Genomic DNA, 14,014 nt, shown 5'->3' with positions numbered 1-14,014 from the left:
TCGGTCTAGCGTGCGGAGGACCCGGGTTCGATTCCCGGCCAGGGCACTCAGGAGAAGCGCCCATTTGCTTCTCCACCCCTCCGCTGCGCCTTCCTCTCTGTCTCTCTCTTCCCCTCCCGCAGCCAAGGCTCCATTGGAGCAAAGATGGCCTGGGCGCTGGGGATGGCTCTGTGGCCTCTGCCTCAGGTGCTAGAGTGGCTCTGGTCGTAACATGGCGACACCCAGGATGGGCAGAGCATCGCCCCCTGGTGGGCAGAGCATCGCCCCATGGTGGGCGTGCCGGGTGGATCCCGGTCAGGTGCATGCGGGAGTCTGTCTGTCTGTTTCTCCCTATTTCCAGCTTCAGAAAAATGCAAAAAAAAAAAAAAAAAAAAAAATGTTTGCCAAATTTACAAGGTTTGGGCAAAAGCCATCATCTTATTCAAGTCACATTATTAGATGCAAATTTTATTAAAGGTTGTCATAAGATAAAATGTACCAAACCTTCAAATAAATCCTAACACACATAACTGCCAGAAAAACGGCAATTATCTATTTATAAAACTAAAAATGCTGAACAGATTTAAAGATAATTCAAAGTTTAACCCAAACAGGACAGTTTATAATTTTGTAATTTCTACTGCATTCTGTGATATTTTAAGCATGTTAAGTTAATGAAGCTGCTCCAGGCAGATCACTACTCTTATCATTAAGAAGCTCTTGGGCCCTGGCCAGTTAGCTCAGTCAATTAAGAGCTTGGTCCCGAAACAACAAGGTTGCAAGTTCAATCCCCACTCAGGCCACACATGGGAAGCAACCAATGAATGCACAACTGAGTGGAACAACAAATGAATGCTTCTCTTTCCTCCCCTCTCGCTCCCTTCATCCCTCTGTCTCTCTAAAAAATAAAATTTTTTAAATAATTAATTAATTAAGCCCTGACCAGAGAACTCAGTTGGTTGCAGCATCATCTGGAAGCACAGAAGTTGCCGGTTTGATCCCTGGTCAGGGCACATACAGGAATAGCTCAATGTTTGTTTATTTGTTTATTTTTATTTACTTATTTTTTTTACAGACAGAGAGAGAATCAGAGAAAGGGATAGACAGGAGCAGACTGACAGGAACGGAGAGATGAGAAGCATCAATTATTAGTTTTTCGCTGTGCGTTGCGACACCTTAGTTGTTCATTGATTGCTTTCTCATATGTACCTTGACCATGGGCCTTCAGCAGACCAAGTAACCCCCTGCTCAAGCCAGTGACCTTGGGTCCAAGCTGGTGAGCTTTTGCTCAAACCAGATGAGCCTGTGCTCTGGTGACCTCGGAGTCTCGAACCTGGGTCCTTCTGCATCCCAGTCCGACGCTCTATCCACTGTGCCACCGCCTGGTCAGGCAAGGAATAGCTCAATGTTGCTGTCTCTCTCTCCCTGCCTGTCTCAAAAAAAAAAAAAATCTCTTGGGAGTTCATGACAAGATTATACTCACTGATAAGAGTGGGTATAATCCCCTATGATGACTACACAGCCAACTATAGACAATGACCAACCAGTGAAGGAGCAAGAGTAAGGTCTGGAAAAAAAATGACAGTAAAAGATGCTTCCTTTCTTGCGTCTAAAGTTGCCGAATACTGAGCTGCCAGTGACAAATTCTAGCATCAAGCCAATTTGTATTGGGGATGCATGCCCCCCCAAAAGTGTATGCACTCACTTAAAATCTATATAAACATACAGTAAAATAAAACTGAATTAAATTCAACAAATAACTACTGATTGCTTGTTATAAGCCACCTATTGTGAACAGTCATGGTTGTGCTTTAATAAAAAGTCATACCAAATTGTTGTCATTGTCACAGCCCACTGAGTTATTCATTCAGCGCAGGGTTCCCCAAACTACAGCCCATGGGCTGCATGTGGCCCCCTGAGGCCATTTATCCGGCCCCCGCCACACTTCCGGAAGGGGCACTTCTTTCACTGGTGATCAGTGAGAGGATGCATCCGCATCCTGTGCTCCTGGAGTACTGTATGTGGCGGCACCGCAAAGCACAGCATCACTCATGTACAGTACTACTTCCGGTGACGCAGGACGCATGCGTCATGGCTCCAGAAGCGTGTCATATCACTTGTTACGGCTAGCAGTGACAAATATGGAAATGAACATTGACCATCTCATTAGCCAAAAGCAGGCTCCATAGTTCCCACTGAAATACTGGTCAGTTTGTTTATTTAAATTTACTTATTCTTTGTTTTAAATATTGTATTTGTTCCCGTTTTGTTTTGTTTTTACTTTAAAATAAGATATGTGCAGTGTGCATACAGATTTGTTCATAGTTTTTTTTTATAGTCCGGCCCTCCAACGGTCTGAGGGACAGTGAACTGGCCCCCTGTGTAAAAGTTTGGGGACCCCTGATTCAGCGTATATTTACTGAGAGCCTCCTACGTGCCAGGCACTGTTCCTGGTACTGATCAACTAGCAGTGACTGTCTAGACTGCTATGTTAGAGCCATAGGGAGAAGGGTGCAGGGGAATGAAGGTATACACCTTTTGTATGAAGAAACATGCCCAACTCTAGGATAATTTTTGGCAGGTAAGTAAAACTGACTACATTAAACTACAGATATATAACAAGAGAATGAAAGCACATTTTTTCTGTAATAGGTCTCAAGCCATAAAGTGTTATGTGCTAAATAAACTTTAAGAAGATATGACCTCTGTGACAGCTACATAAAGGACACAGGATATAAGTCATCTGGGTCAGAAAGTAAATGATCTGGTTGTACAAGATGAGCAAGGAAATTTCAAAGACAAAAGGATATAAACAAAAAAAATATATGGGGGCAGACATGAATAGAGTATTTCCTAGGATAAAGAGGAGACAGACCTGGCTGACTGAGACTTCACACAGTAATACTGGAATATACTGGAGGCAAAACAGGGTAGTGCATGTGCGAGAGTGAGAAAGAATATATATGAGCAATAGTGAGAAGGGGGAGACAAAAGGAAAGGAGCTTAAGACCAGACACTAGATTACTAGTTAACCACTACAGAGTGCTTAATAAATGTTAACTACTAATCTAGTATCATTATTATCATTATTATTATAAAATACTAAGCATATTACATACTAAAGAGAAAAAAAAGGAGATTGTTTGTTTATGTAAACACAAAACAAAGACTAGAAGACTACAGACTAAATTATTTACTGCAGTTACCTCTGGGGAGAGGCATGGAATGGAGGAGAGTCAATAGAGAGGGTTCCTGGCTTGATTTCTTCTATGTATTTCCTATTGTTTTATCCTTTTAAGTAAATCAGAAAAAAACAAGAACTACAGGATTCTACACATTGGTGGGACATAAAACGAGACTAAGAGACATGGACAAGAGTGTGGTTATGGGGGGGGAGGGGAGGGGAGGAGGGGGAGGGGGAGGGGCCCAAAGAAAACTAGATAGAAGGTGACGGAGGACAATCTGACTTTGGGTGATGGGTATGCAGCATAACTGAATGACAAGATAACCTGGACATGTTTTCTTTGAATATATGTACCTTGATTTATTGATGTCACCCCATTAAATTAATAAAAATTAAAAAAAAAAAAAGAAAAGATCTGGGCCCTGGCCGGCTGGCTCAGCGGTAGAGCGTCGGCCTGGCGTGCGGGGGACCCGGGTTCAATTCCCGGCCAGGGCACATAGGAGAAGCGCCCATTTGCTTCTCCACCCCCACCCCCTCCTTCTTCTCTGTCTCTCTCTTCCCCTCCAGCAGCCAAGGCTCCATTGGAGCAAAGATGGCCCGGGTGCTGGGGATGGCTCCTTGGCCTCTGCCCCAGGCGCTAGAGTGGCTCTGGTCGCAACAGAGCGACGCCCCGGAGGGGCAGAGTATCGCCCCCTGGTGGGCAGAGCATCGCCCCTGGTGGGCGTGCCGGGTGGATCCCGGTCAGGCGCATGCGGGAGTCTGTCTGACTGTCTCCCCCCGTTTCCAGCTTCAGAAAAATACCAAAAAAAATAAATAAATAAAAAAGATCTGGAAAGGAAACATCACATGCAAATGCTAAAATAAAAACAGTGGATAATCTAAAATTATGATGAATATAGAATGGAGTTAAGATTGCTGATTCAAATAGCAGGGGAAGCTAATGCATGCTGTTAGAAGTCAGGCTGATGATTACCCTTTGAAGGGAAGGTGAGTAGGGTTATTAGCTAGAAGGGAACCTAAAAGTTTCTGCCACCTTGGTAAAATTCTGCTTCTTACTCTGGGTGACTAAATGGGAAAGTGCAGTTTGTGAAAATTCAGCTCGCTGAATAGCTAAGGTATGTACATTTTTCTGTATGATTTAAAACTATTTCCTTGATGTATTCAAGTATACAATGATCAGTTTCCTTTTCATTTATCTCCCCATCATCGGTTCTCTTTTTCACAAGCAATCCCTTTTATTTGTCTTTATTATGGCCTTCTAGAAAATTTTTATAAAAACACATGCAAATACAAATATATACATATATATAAATCAAATAATGGTATACCAAAAAGAAAAACAAAAGCCAGGTATAGAAAAATATATAAACAATGTATCTTCAAGATCTTTCCGTATCAATATAGAGTTTCCACATTATTCACAGAATTCTAATATAAAAGTAATCTTAAAAGTACATCAAACCATGTCATTCTTCTCAAAAATCATCCAGTGGCTTCCCATTACAGTCAATATCTGAATTCTCTAACATTACTTTACAGAATCTTCATGATTTGTTTGGCCTTTTGCTTCTCCTACCTAACTCTGCACTTAACCATTGCTTGACTTCTATTTCTCAAATGCTCCAAGGTCATTTCTATATGAAGGCCTTTGCACGTGATGTTTCCTCTCCAGGCATTTTCTTTTCCCAGATTTTTTTTTTTTAATTTTTATTAATTTAATGGGGTGACATCAATAAATCAGGGTACATATATTCAAAGAAAACATGTCCAGGTTATCTTGTCATTCAATTATGCTGCATACCCATCACCCAAAGTCAAATTGTCCTCCGTCACCTTCTATCTAGTTTTCTTTGGGCCCCTCCCCCTCCCCCTCCTCCCCTCCCCTTGCCCCCCCCCCCAAAACCACCATACTCTTGTCCATGTCTCTTAGTCTCGTTTTTATGTCCCACCAATGTGTGGAATCCTGTAGTTCTTGTTTTTTTCTGATTTATTTTTTTCACTCCATATAATGTTATCAAGATCCCACCATTTTGTTGTAAGTGATCCAATGTCATCATTTCTTATGGCTGAATAGGAGACCATGGTGTATATGTGACACATCTTCTTTATCCAGTCTTCTATTTTTTTTTTACAGTGATTAAAGCCTTTAAGCAAACTCTTGGCCAATACAGCAACAATCCATAAAAGAGTAGTGTCCTTAACATGTTCACCAAGTCCAAGCTGGCCCCAACACCATGCCAAATCCCTGAAAAATGCAACCCAACCCCAGTTTCAGTCTGTTAGGAGCTGTCACAAGGAGCAGGACTCCAGGAAAAGTCCACATCCAAGAAAAGTCCGCATGGCACTAGAATTGTTGTCACAATTCTTTACTTTGCAGCTCACGTTCAAGTCCCAATGACAGGTGCTTCTAGCTGGTAATGATTCAGGTAGACTGGAAAAGCCATCTGCAGCATGTGTGGAGATGGAGCTTCTGTTCTCCTCTGCCTGGAGAGATGAAGCCAGGTTGCTTTTCCCTGGAGCTCTGCGACTGTGGCGTGGTAAAGAGAACCTTGGGATACACTAAGCTGTTTTCCCAGATCTTAACATGACTTATTCTCTCCATTAATTCAACTGCTCAAATGTTACCTCTTGAAAAAGGACTTCGTTGAACACTTCATTTAAAATAGCATACATCCCACTCCCACATCATTCTCAATCCTTTGATCTTCAATTTTCTTTCATGGAATTTATCCTAAGCTATTACATTATTGATTTTATTTATTATATATCCTCCCCGCTGAAATGTTAATAGGCACATGGCCTCAACTTCCTTATCCACCATCACATTTCCTGGACCTAGAACAGTGCTTATTTGTTAAATAAATGATTGAATAAAAAAAAATTATTTTGGCAAAAATATACATGCCTTTATAAGAACTGTGTAAAATTTAAAACAAAAGAGTTATTTATGGATAAACACAAAGATGGTAATCAAATAAAAGTATGCATGGAAATGATATAGCCTTGGAATCCGGAACACTGGCTACTGAGCGCACTGCCTCTGATGAAGGAAGGAAAGGATGGAGAAAGAATGGAGAAGATTCAGCTGTGTTTCTTTTAGAACTAGATGAAGAAAATTTGGCAAATATAAGATGTTATTTTCTCTACTTTTCTGTGTGTTTAAATGTTTCATAAAATACCTGACCAGGAGGTGGCGCAGTGGATAGAGCGTCAGACTGGGATGAGGAGGATCCAGATTCGAGACCTCGAGGTTGCCAGCTTGAGCACGGGTTCATCTGGTTTGAGCAAAGCTCACCAGCTTGGACCCAAGGTTGCTGGCTCGAGCAAGGGGTTACTCGGTCTGCTGAAGGGCTGCAGTCAAGGTACATATGAGAAGGCAATCAACGAACAACTAAGTTGTCGCAAGGAAAAACTAATGATTGATGCTTCTCATCTCTCTCCGTTCCTGTCTGTCTGTCCCTATCTATCCCTCTCTCTGGCTCTCTGGCTCTGTATAAAAATAATAATAATAATTAAAAAAATAAATGTTTCATAACTCAAAAAATTCACTACTTTTAATTTTTAAAAAGTAGTATAATGAAAACGGAAGATCTGATTCTGTCTCTTACTAGGTATATGACCATGACCAAGTATCACTCTTTCGAAGCCCATCAACTTTTCTGCAGAGTAGATATAATGGTTCCTAAGTCACTGAAATGTTGAATAAAATAGTGTGTATGTGTATGAGAAAAAATACACACATATACTAAATGCTTTATAAATTAAAAAGTGCTATTTAATAATGAATTATGATCATTAGTATTCAAACAAAAAGAGTCAAGGATTCAAAGACGGGTTGGGTCTAGTCCCAGTCTAACGTACCTACCACCACCACTGTACCCCTAAACACACTTTCACTTTTTTTTTTTTTGGGAGGAGGAAGGACTTAGTATTTTTAATTTTATTTATTTTTCAATTGAATGTTATTGGGGTGACACTGGTTAACATAATTAAACAAGTTTCAGGTGCCCAATTCTACAACACATCTCTGTACACAGCACTGTGTGTTCACCCCCTAAGCAAGTCTTCATCCATTACCATTTATCCTCATTTACTCCCCTTATACCCTCCTCCATCACCACCAGCCCCCGGCAATCACCACACTGTTATCTGTATACACACTTTCTGGTCCAACCAACTCAAATCCCTGTACCTCTGTCCATCTATGTCTTCCAAAAGAAGTCTCAGCCATCCTTAATGATAAGCTCAAATTCACCCCCTTTTGTGAAGAATTCCTTTACTATCCCACCCTATAAAGGTTATGGCCATTCATTATATTTATTATAATTAATTAATAAATATTTTAAATGGTAAAAACATATCTTAACTTCCCAAATGGAGTACAAAATCTTTCCAGGAAGAAGTCTTCAGCACCTGAAACTATGTCATGGACTATATAACAAACACATAAAGGGAGTATATAATGAATGGTCATTGATTTTTCTATCAACTGTACCTTGCAATTAAAGACAACTTCAAATTTTAAACCAGGGTGACTAAGATAATGACAATTATATCAACAGAATTAAGGACACTAAGAAAGTGTTTCAGTCAGCAGAGAAGTTGGTTAACTCTATTGGAAAAGGAGCCCGACCTGTGGTGGCGCAGGGTTATTAAAAGCGTCGACCTGAAACGCTGAGGTCACTGGTTTGAAACCCTGGGCTTGCCTGGTCAAGGCACATATGGGAGTTGATGCTTCCTGCTCTTCTCCCCTTCTCTCTCTCTCTCTCTCTTTCTTTCCTCTTTCTAAAAATGAGTAAAATCTTAAAACTATATATGTAAAAAAAAAAAAGCTTGACCAGGCAGTGGCACAGTGGACAGAGCATCGGACTGGGATGCAGAGGACCCAGGTTTGAAACCCTAGTTGCCAGCTTGAGTGCGGGTTCATTTGGTTGGAGCAAGGCTCACCAGCTTGAGCCCAAGGTCTCTGGCTTGAGCATGGGGGTCACTCAGTCTGCTGTAGGCCCAAGGTCAAAGCACATATGAGAAAGCAATCAATGAACAACTAAGGCGCTGCAACGAAGAATTGATGCTTCTCATCTCTCCCTTTCTTTCTGTCTTTCTGTCTCTGTCTCATACACACACACACACATACACACACACACACACACAAAGGGGCATAACTAGAATAAAGGTTTAGCAAAGCAAAGATGAGAAATAGATTTAAATTTTGCACAAGTAACTGAAAAAAATAAGAAAATATAGGTTTTCAACAGACTGAAAGAGCAGCAAGTAAATACCTAAATATTAGGGAACATTCACTGGTGGGAAAGGAGAAAGTTACTGATAAAGTACCGCTGAAACAAAGATCTTAGAACTAGATGCAATGGCATTGTAGAAGATTAAACACAAAGGAGAGTTTAAAAAGAATGTGAACAAAGAAAAAGCCAATGACTGGTGAATGGCAATGGCATTAGTTAGACTTCAAGAGATTGGCTTCAGAAAGAATAAGGAGTGTCAGATTTCAAAACCAAAGACTCAATATTAGTGTTTTCCTAAAACAAGTACTAGAAAAAGGGTAGGGACAAACCTTACACCCAACTCCCAACTCTTTAAATACGGAATGACTAAAATTTCTAAATATGTTTAATGGAATTCTTTCTAAAATGTGTTATAACTTCCTAAACTATGTAAGTGGTATGTGCAAAGTAATCCAAGTACTCATTATCTAAGTCTCAACTTACAAAGTTAAAAAAGAGAAAATTCATCACAAACATTCACTAGCAAAATATCTCATCAGACACATCAGATGGTAAAACAGGCTCAACATCATTAGTTATCAGAGAACTAAAATTTAAAAAGGAAAACAGTAAAATATCACTCCATATCTACCAGAATAGCTAGATTTAAAAAAAAGAAACAGTAAGTGTTCATGACAATACAGAACAACTGCCAGTAGGAACATAAGTTAGACCAACTACTTCTGAAAACTGTTTGCCAATATCTACTAATACTAAACATAGACTACTATGACCAAGCAACTCCATTCCCAAAAAACATAATGAATCTTACAGATGTAATACTTAAGGAGTCAGATATAAAAGATTAAATAGTACATAATTCCAAGTATATGGAATGCAAAAAGACAAAAAAACTAACCTGTGTCAATGGAGGCAAGAATGTTACTAAAATGGGACAAGAGAGACTCCTCTGAAAAGTTAGAAAGTATATCTTGATTTGGATGACAACACAGATGTACACATATGTAAAAGTTCATTGAGTTATACACATAAGATTTAGATACTTTATTATAAGATATACTTCTTATAAATATTTTAAAATTTATTAGTGAACTAATCACCTATAAAATGAGTTCCCATTCACTAGTGTCTCCCTCATCATAAACCATGTGTGAAACTGCAAATTTGCAAAAACTGTGAGATCTTACAAAGTTTATTAAAATAATAAATGTAGTTTCTCTGGGATTTAATTTTACCCTATTCCTCTACTAGCAAGTAAGTTAGTTACTGTTTCACAGATACTGACAAAGGACATGAAACTCCTGGGTCAGAGACAAAGGATTTAATTACTCATGGCACAGCAAGCAGCTTTAGCATCAGATTTGCAGTTTTCTTTGCCATCAAGACCTATGGAAGTGATGCACTACAGCCCAGATAGATGGTACTCTTGCAGTGGGTTTGCAACGATGAGTAACACTGAACTTCAGAAATTCATCACTTTTGTAGTAATCATTTAGCAAGCCTATTGTTTGTAGAGAAAGAATAACTTGACTATCAAAGGATTAACGAAGGTCCTAGGGAAAAGCAACATATTTTTTATGAATATTTTTGCAAAAAAAGATAAAATCCTCTTAATGTTAGTACTACAAATGTCAAACATTTAGGATGCTATATCATGCTACTAGTTAGAAAAATTAAGCCTATCCATTCACATCTGGACCATTCTTTGTTCGTTATAAGAATTAAATGCATGTTTACAATTATACCTAATGTTTTTCCAAATTTTTACTTTTTCAAGATAATTAGACTTTTTAGTCACAATTTAATATAAAATACTCATCTGCTTTTGAAGTGGTTCATTTTAAATGGGCTTTCTCCTAAACCAATTGTCATTAGTGCACAAAGACTTAAATGTAACATGAGCTTTTCTTGACTTAGTTATCATTATGAAGCTCTGTTACTGTGCGGTGCTGGAAATTCTCTATAGAAAGCATGGAACATGGGATGCACTATTACTGACTGAACAGATGAAAGTAACATGAATGATTTTGAAAAGTACTTATAAGGGAGGCGGAATGGGAGGAGGAAGGGAAGGTGGAAAGGGATACCCCTAACATTTATTGAATACTCACCATACCAAGCACTGTTAAAGATCTTGCTTGTATTTATAAGTCCAAAAATCATTAAAATCTGAAAACAGCCATATGAGGTAAATCCCATTATTCTCATTTTACAGATAAGAAAACAGGCAAAGGGAAATTAAATGTAATTTACTTATTTACATAGACAGGAAGAAATAAAGGCAAAAATTGAACCACTGGCAGCCCAGCTCCAGAACCTACATTTCTAACCACTATACCCACTGCCTCCTAAAAGAAAGCCTCCTGCCAAAGAATTTTCTTCCCCTAAAGATCTTCTCTATTATTCTTCATATCTCTTTGATTTCTCCAAAACATTTGAATCATTATGTTATTAAAATAAGATTATACGGTTTCAGAGACCAAGAATAATTCATAATCTAGTTCAATATGCCATTTTCAAGTTGATTTTCTTTTTTTCTTTTACAGAGACAGAGAGAGGGATAGACAGGGACAGACAGACAGGAAAGGAGAGAGATGAGAAGCATCAATTCTTTGTTGCGGCTCCTTAGTTGTTCATTGTTTGCTTTCTCATATGTGCCTTGACCATGGGGCTACAGCAGACTGAGTGACCCCTTGCTCAAGCCGGCGACCTTGGGCCTAAGCTGGTGAGCTTTGCTCAAACCAGATGAACCCACACTCAAGCTGGCGACCTCAGGGTCTTGAACCTGGGTCCTTCGCATCCCAGTCTGATACTGTATCCACTGCGCCACTGCCTGGTCAGGCCCAAGTTGATTTTCTTATACCACTTAAAATATTCTCATCAATTTCTTATCTATTTTAGCACACTCTTCTTTCAGTTTAGCTAAGTCAGTCAGTAGGTATGAAAATACTATCTAATATTTATTATTGTATAAAAATTTACATTTATTATGGCAGCCTTTTCTTTTAGTTACAAAGCTTCAATTATCATTAGGACATTTTTATCACACTTACCACTAAAACATAATTATCTCAGAAATGAGACAATGCACTACTGTATTTTAAATGATTTTTAATATAAAATTTCTAATTATAAAATATACTTAACCACAATCACTTCATTAACATTTTGTATACTTCTTACTTCCTTATACTTTTTTCTTCGCATATGTGTGTGTGTGTATAAAATATACCATACACACACACACACATATACACACACACACACAAATATACTCACATCTATATACAGTCTCCCCCACCTCTGGCCATGATTGAGGGTAAGCCATGATACTCCTTGGTATTCTGCACTTTCCATTTACTACAACAAGAAATTGCCATATATATTCTTTTTTTATTTTTATTTTATTTTTATTGATATCAGAGAGGAAGGGAGAGAAAGAGAAAGAGAAACATTGATTTGTTTTTCCACCTTTTTATGCCTTCATTGGTTGATTTTTGTATGTGTCCTGACTGGATCGAACCTGCAATCTTGGAATGATGCTCTAACTAACTGAGCTAACTGGCCAGGGCAGCAAATCTTTATTTTTAATACCCTGCTAAGGCAAGATATTTTACTTGGGACATACCTGGTACTTTAAAATTTTCTTTTTAATATCCTATTTTATAGTAAAAAATTATGTGGTATTCTTATGCTCAAATACTAAAAGTAATCTTTAGTCCCAATCGAAGTTGGTACTCTAAGATTAAAACAAAATTTTAAATGATATTTACATAATAAATATAATTTTAATCACTAAGTTCTTCTTCATCACTGAAATATGTGCTTTTCTTTATCCTTGGGCGTCTTGAATCATCCGATGTTGAGGGACTCCCTGAACTGGGTTTCCATTTTTTTTTTGCTCTTCGTCAATTTTGGCTTGCTGAAAAGCAATGGCCTGACTGAGGCTGTCAAGAGCAGGATCTTCCCCTTCATCTTCACTTTCTTCTACTTCTTCAATTTCTTCTTCTGGTTCAGGAATTTTCTGTTTTTTCTTTTTCTCTTTCTTCTTTGGAGGTTCACGTTCTCCAAGCATATTTTTAGGACAAGCATAACTTAAGTGTCCACTTTCCCCACACTCATAACACTTAGATTTATCAAAGTAGTTTCGTCTTTGGATGAACTCAGCTGCTCTTCCATTGTCAATAGCAATGCTTGCTTTTATCACTCTACCAAATAACTGTTGTTTATTGCCCTGGCACAGTTTTGTGCAGAGTCTTTATCCAAAAATAAAATAAATGCAACACCTTTACTCTTCCTGGTATCTTTATCTTTCATTATAGTAACCTTGACAACTTTGCCATACTTGGAAAATATTTGGAAGAAAGGATTCATGTCATTCCTTCCAGCTTTTCTCTAGGACCCATCTGCAGGACAGGCTCTGCAGGAACTTTGTTGTCCGGTATAAGTCATTGTTCGTCAGGGAAAAGGGCAAGTTGGATACATACACTGTGCTTTTACTTGGGGCCAATCCACCACTCATTTCTTCAAATGGGGCGGGCCTGGAAGATCCACAGAGCTTGAGCTCTCGGGTCAGCTGGGGCTCAACCCCAACTCTTACTCACCCCTCGCAGCAGCCTTGGCATCACGGGTGCTTCCATATATATTCTCTTAATAGCCCAACTATATTTCACTCATCCACTTTAATATTTAATATTTAGGTTTCAAAATTAAATGTTTATACTGGGAATTAAACTATTTTAAAGTATCCATATGACAGACAATTTTCTCCTATAATTTATTCTGTAGAATATATCATATTTAAAATAACACTTTGGTCCACAAGTTAAATAAAAGTATTTGGAATACAGCAATCAATTTCACTATCTTCACAAAAGTCCTTGGTTATGAAAAAATTTCTCATTATATAAACAAAAAATAGAGTAAGATGATATCCTTATTTGCATATATTAGCATATGCAAAATGAACCCCAACTGAACTTACAACGCCTTTGAAAATAAGAATATATCACCCTGGCCAGTTGCCTCAGTGGAAAGAGCATGTCAGCCTGGTGTATGGAAGTCCCAGGTCAATCCCCAGTCAGGGCACACATGAGAAGCGACCATCTGCTTCTCTCCCTCTCCCTCTCTCCCTCCTCTCTCCCTCTCTCTCTCTTCCCAGGGGTGCTGAGGATAGCTCAGGTGATTTGAGCATCAGCCCCAGATGGGGGTTGCTGGGTGGATACCAGTCAGGGTGCATGTAGGAGTCTCTCTATCTCTCCTCTCACTTAAAATAAGAGCATTGATTAGGTTTTCTAGTAACCAAAAGGTTTAATCTTAAGTCTCTCATTGAAAAGTTGGTTCAATTACTCATGCACCTTTGCCTTTCACTAAATAAAATGAATTTAGAAACACTGAGAATGCCCATCCTAATTTAATCAGCTAATTGTGTGACTATCCATAATATTTTTCTATACTATCTCTCAACTTATCCTAGTAATATAGAAAATCTTCAAAAGGCTATATTCTGTAACTCCAGTCTTTAGAGGTTACAGGATGCTAGGCAATTAAATTTGGTCCTCTGTTCTCCCTTCCTACAATGTTTTCACGTCCTACTGAAGCATTTTTATTA

General features: G+C 38.7%; 1 protein-coding gene and 1 pseudogene across 6 annotated transcripts in view; both read right to left on the bottom strand.

Annotated features, from left to right (window-relative positions):
• Positions 1-14,014, bottom strand: part of SMAD5 (SMAD family member 5) — a 76,144-nt gene that overhangs the window by 47,971 nt on the left and 14,159 nt on the right. The gene's annotated exons all lie outside the window — the stretch shown is intronic.
• LOC136335918 (zinc finger CCHC-type and RNA-binding motif-containing protein 1-like) lies at positions 11,813-13,046 on the bottom strand (annotated as a pseudogene).

This window comes from Saccopteryx bilineata, chromosome 4, assembly GCF_036850765.1.
Source record: "Saccopteryx bilineata isolate mSacBil1 chromosome 4, mSacBil1_pri_phased_curated, whole genome shotgun sequence".
NCBI classification, from domain to species: Eukaryota; Metazoa; Chordata; class Mammalia; order Chiroptera; family Emballonuridae; genus Saccopteryx; species Saccopteryx bilineata.
The sequence above is the reverse complement of the archived record's forward strand: the minus strand, read 5'-3'. Positions and strand labels throughout refer to the sequence as shown.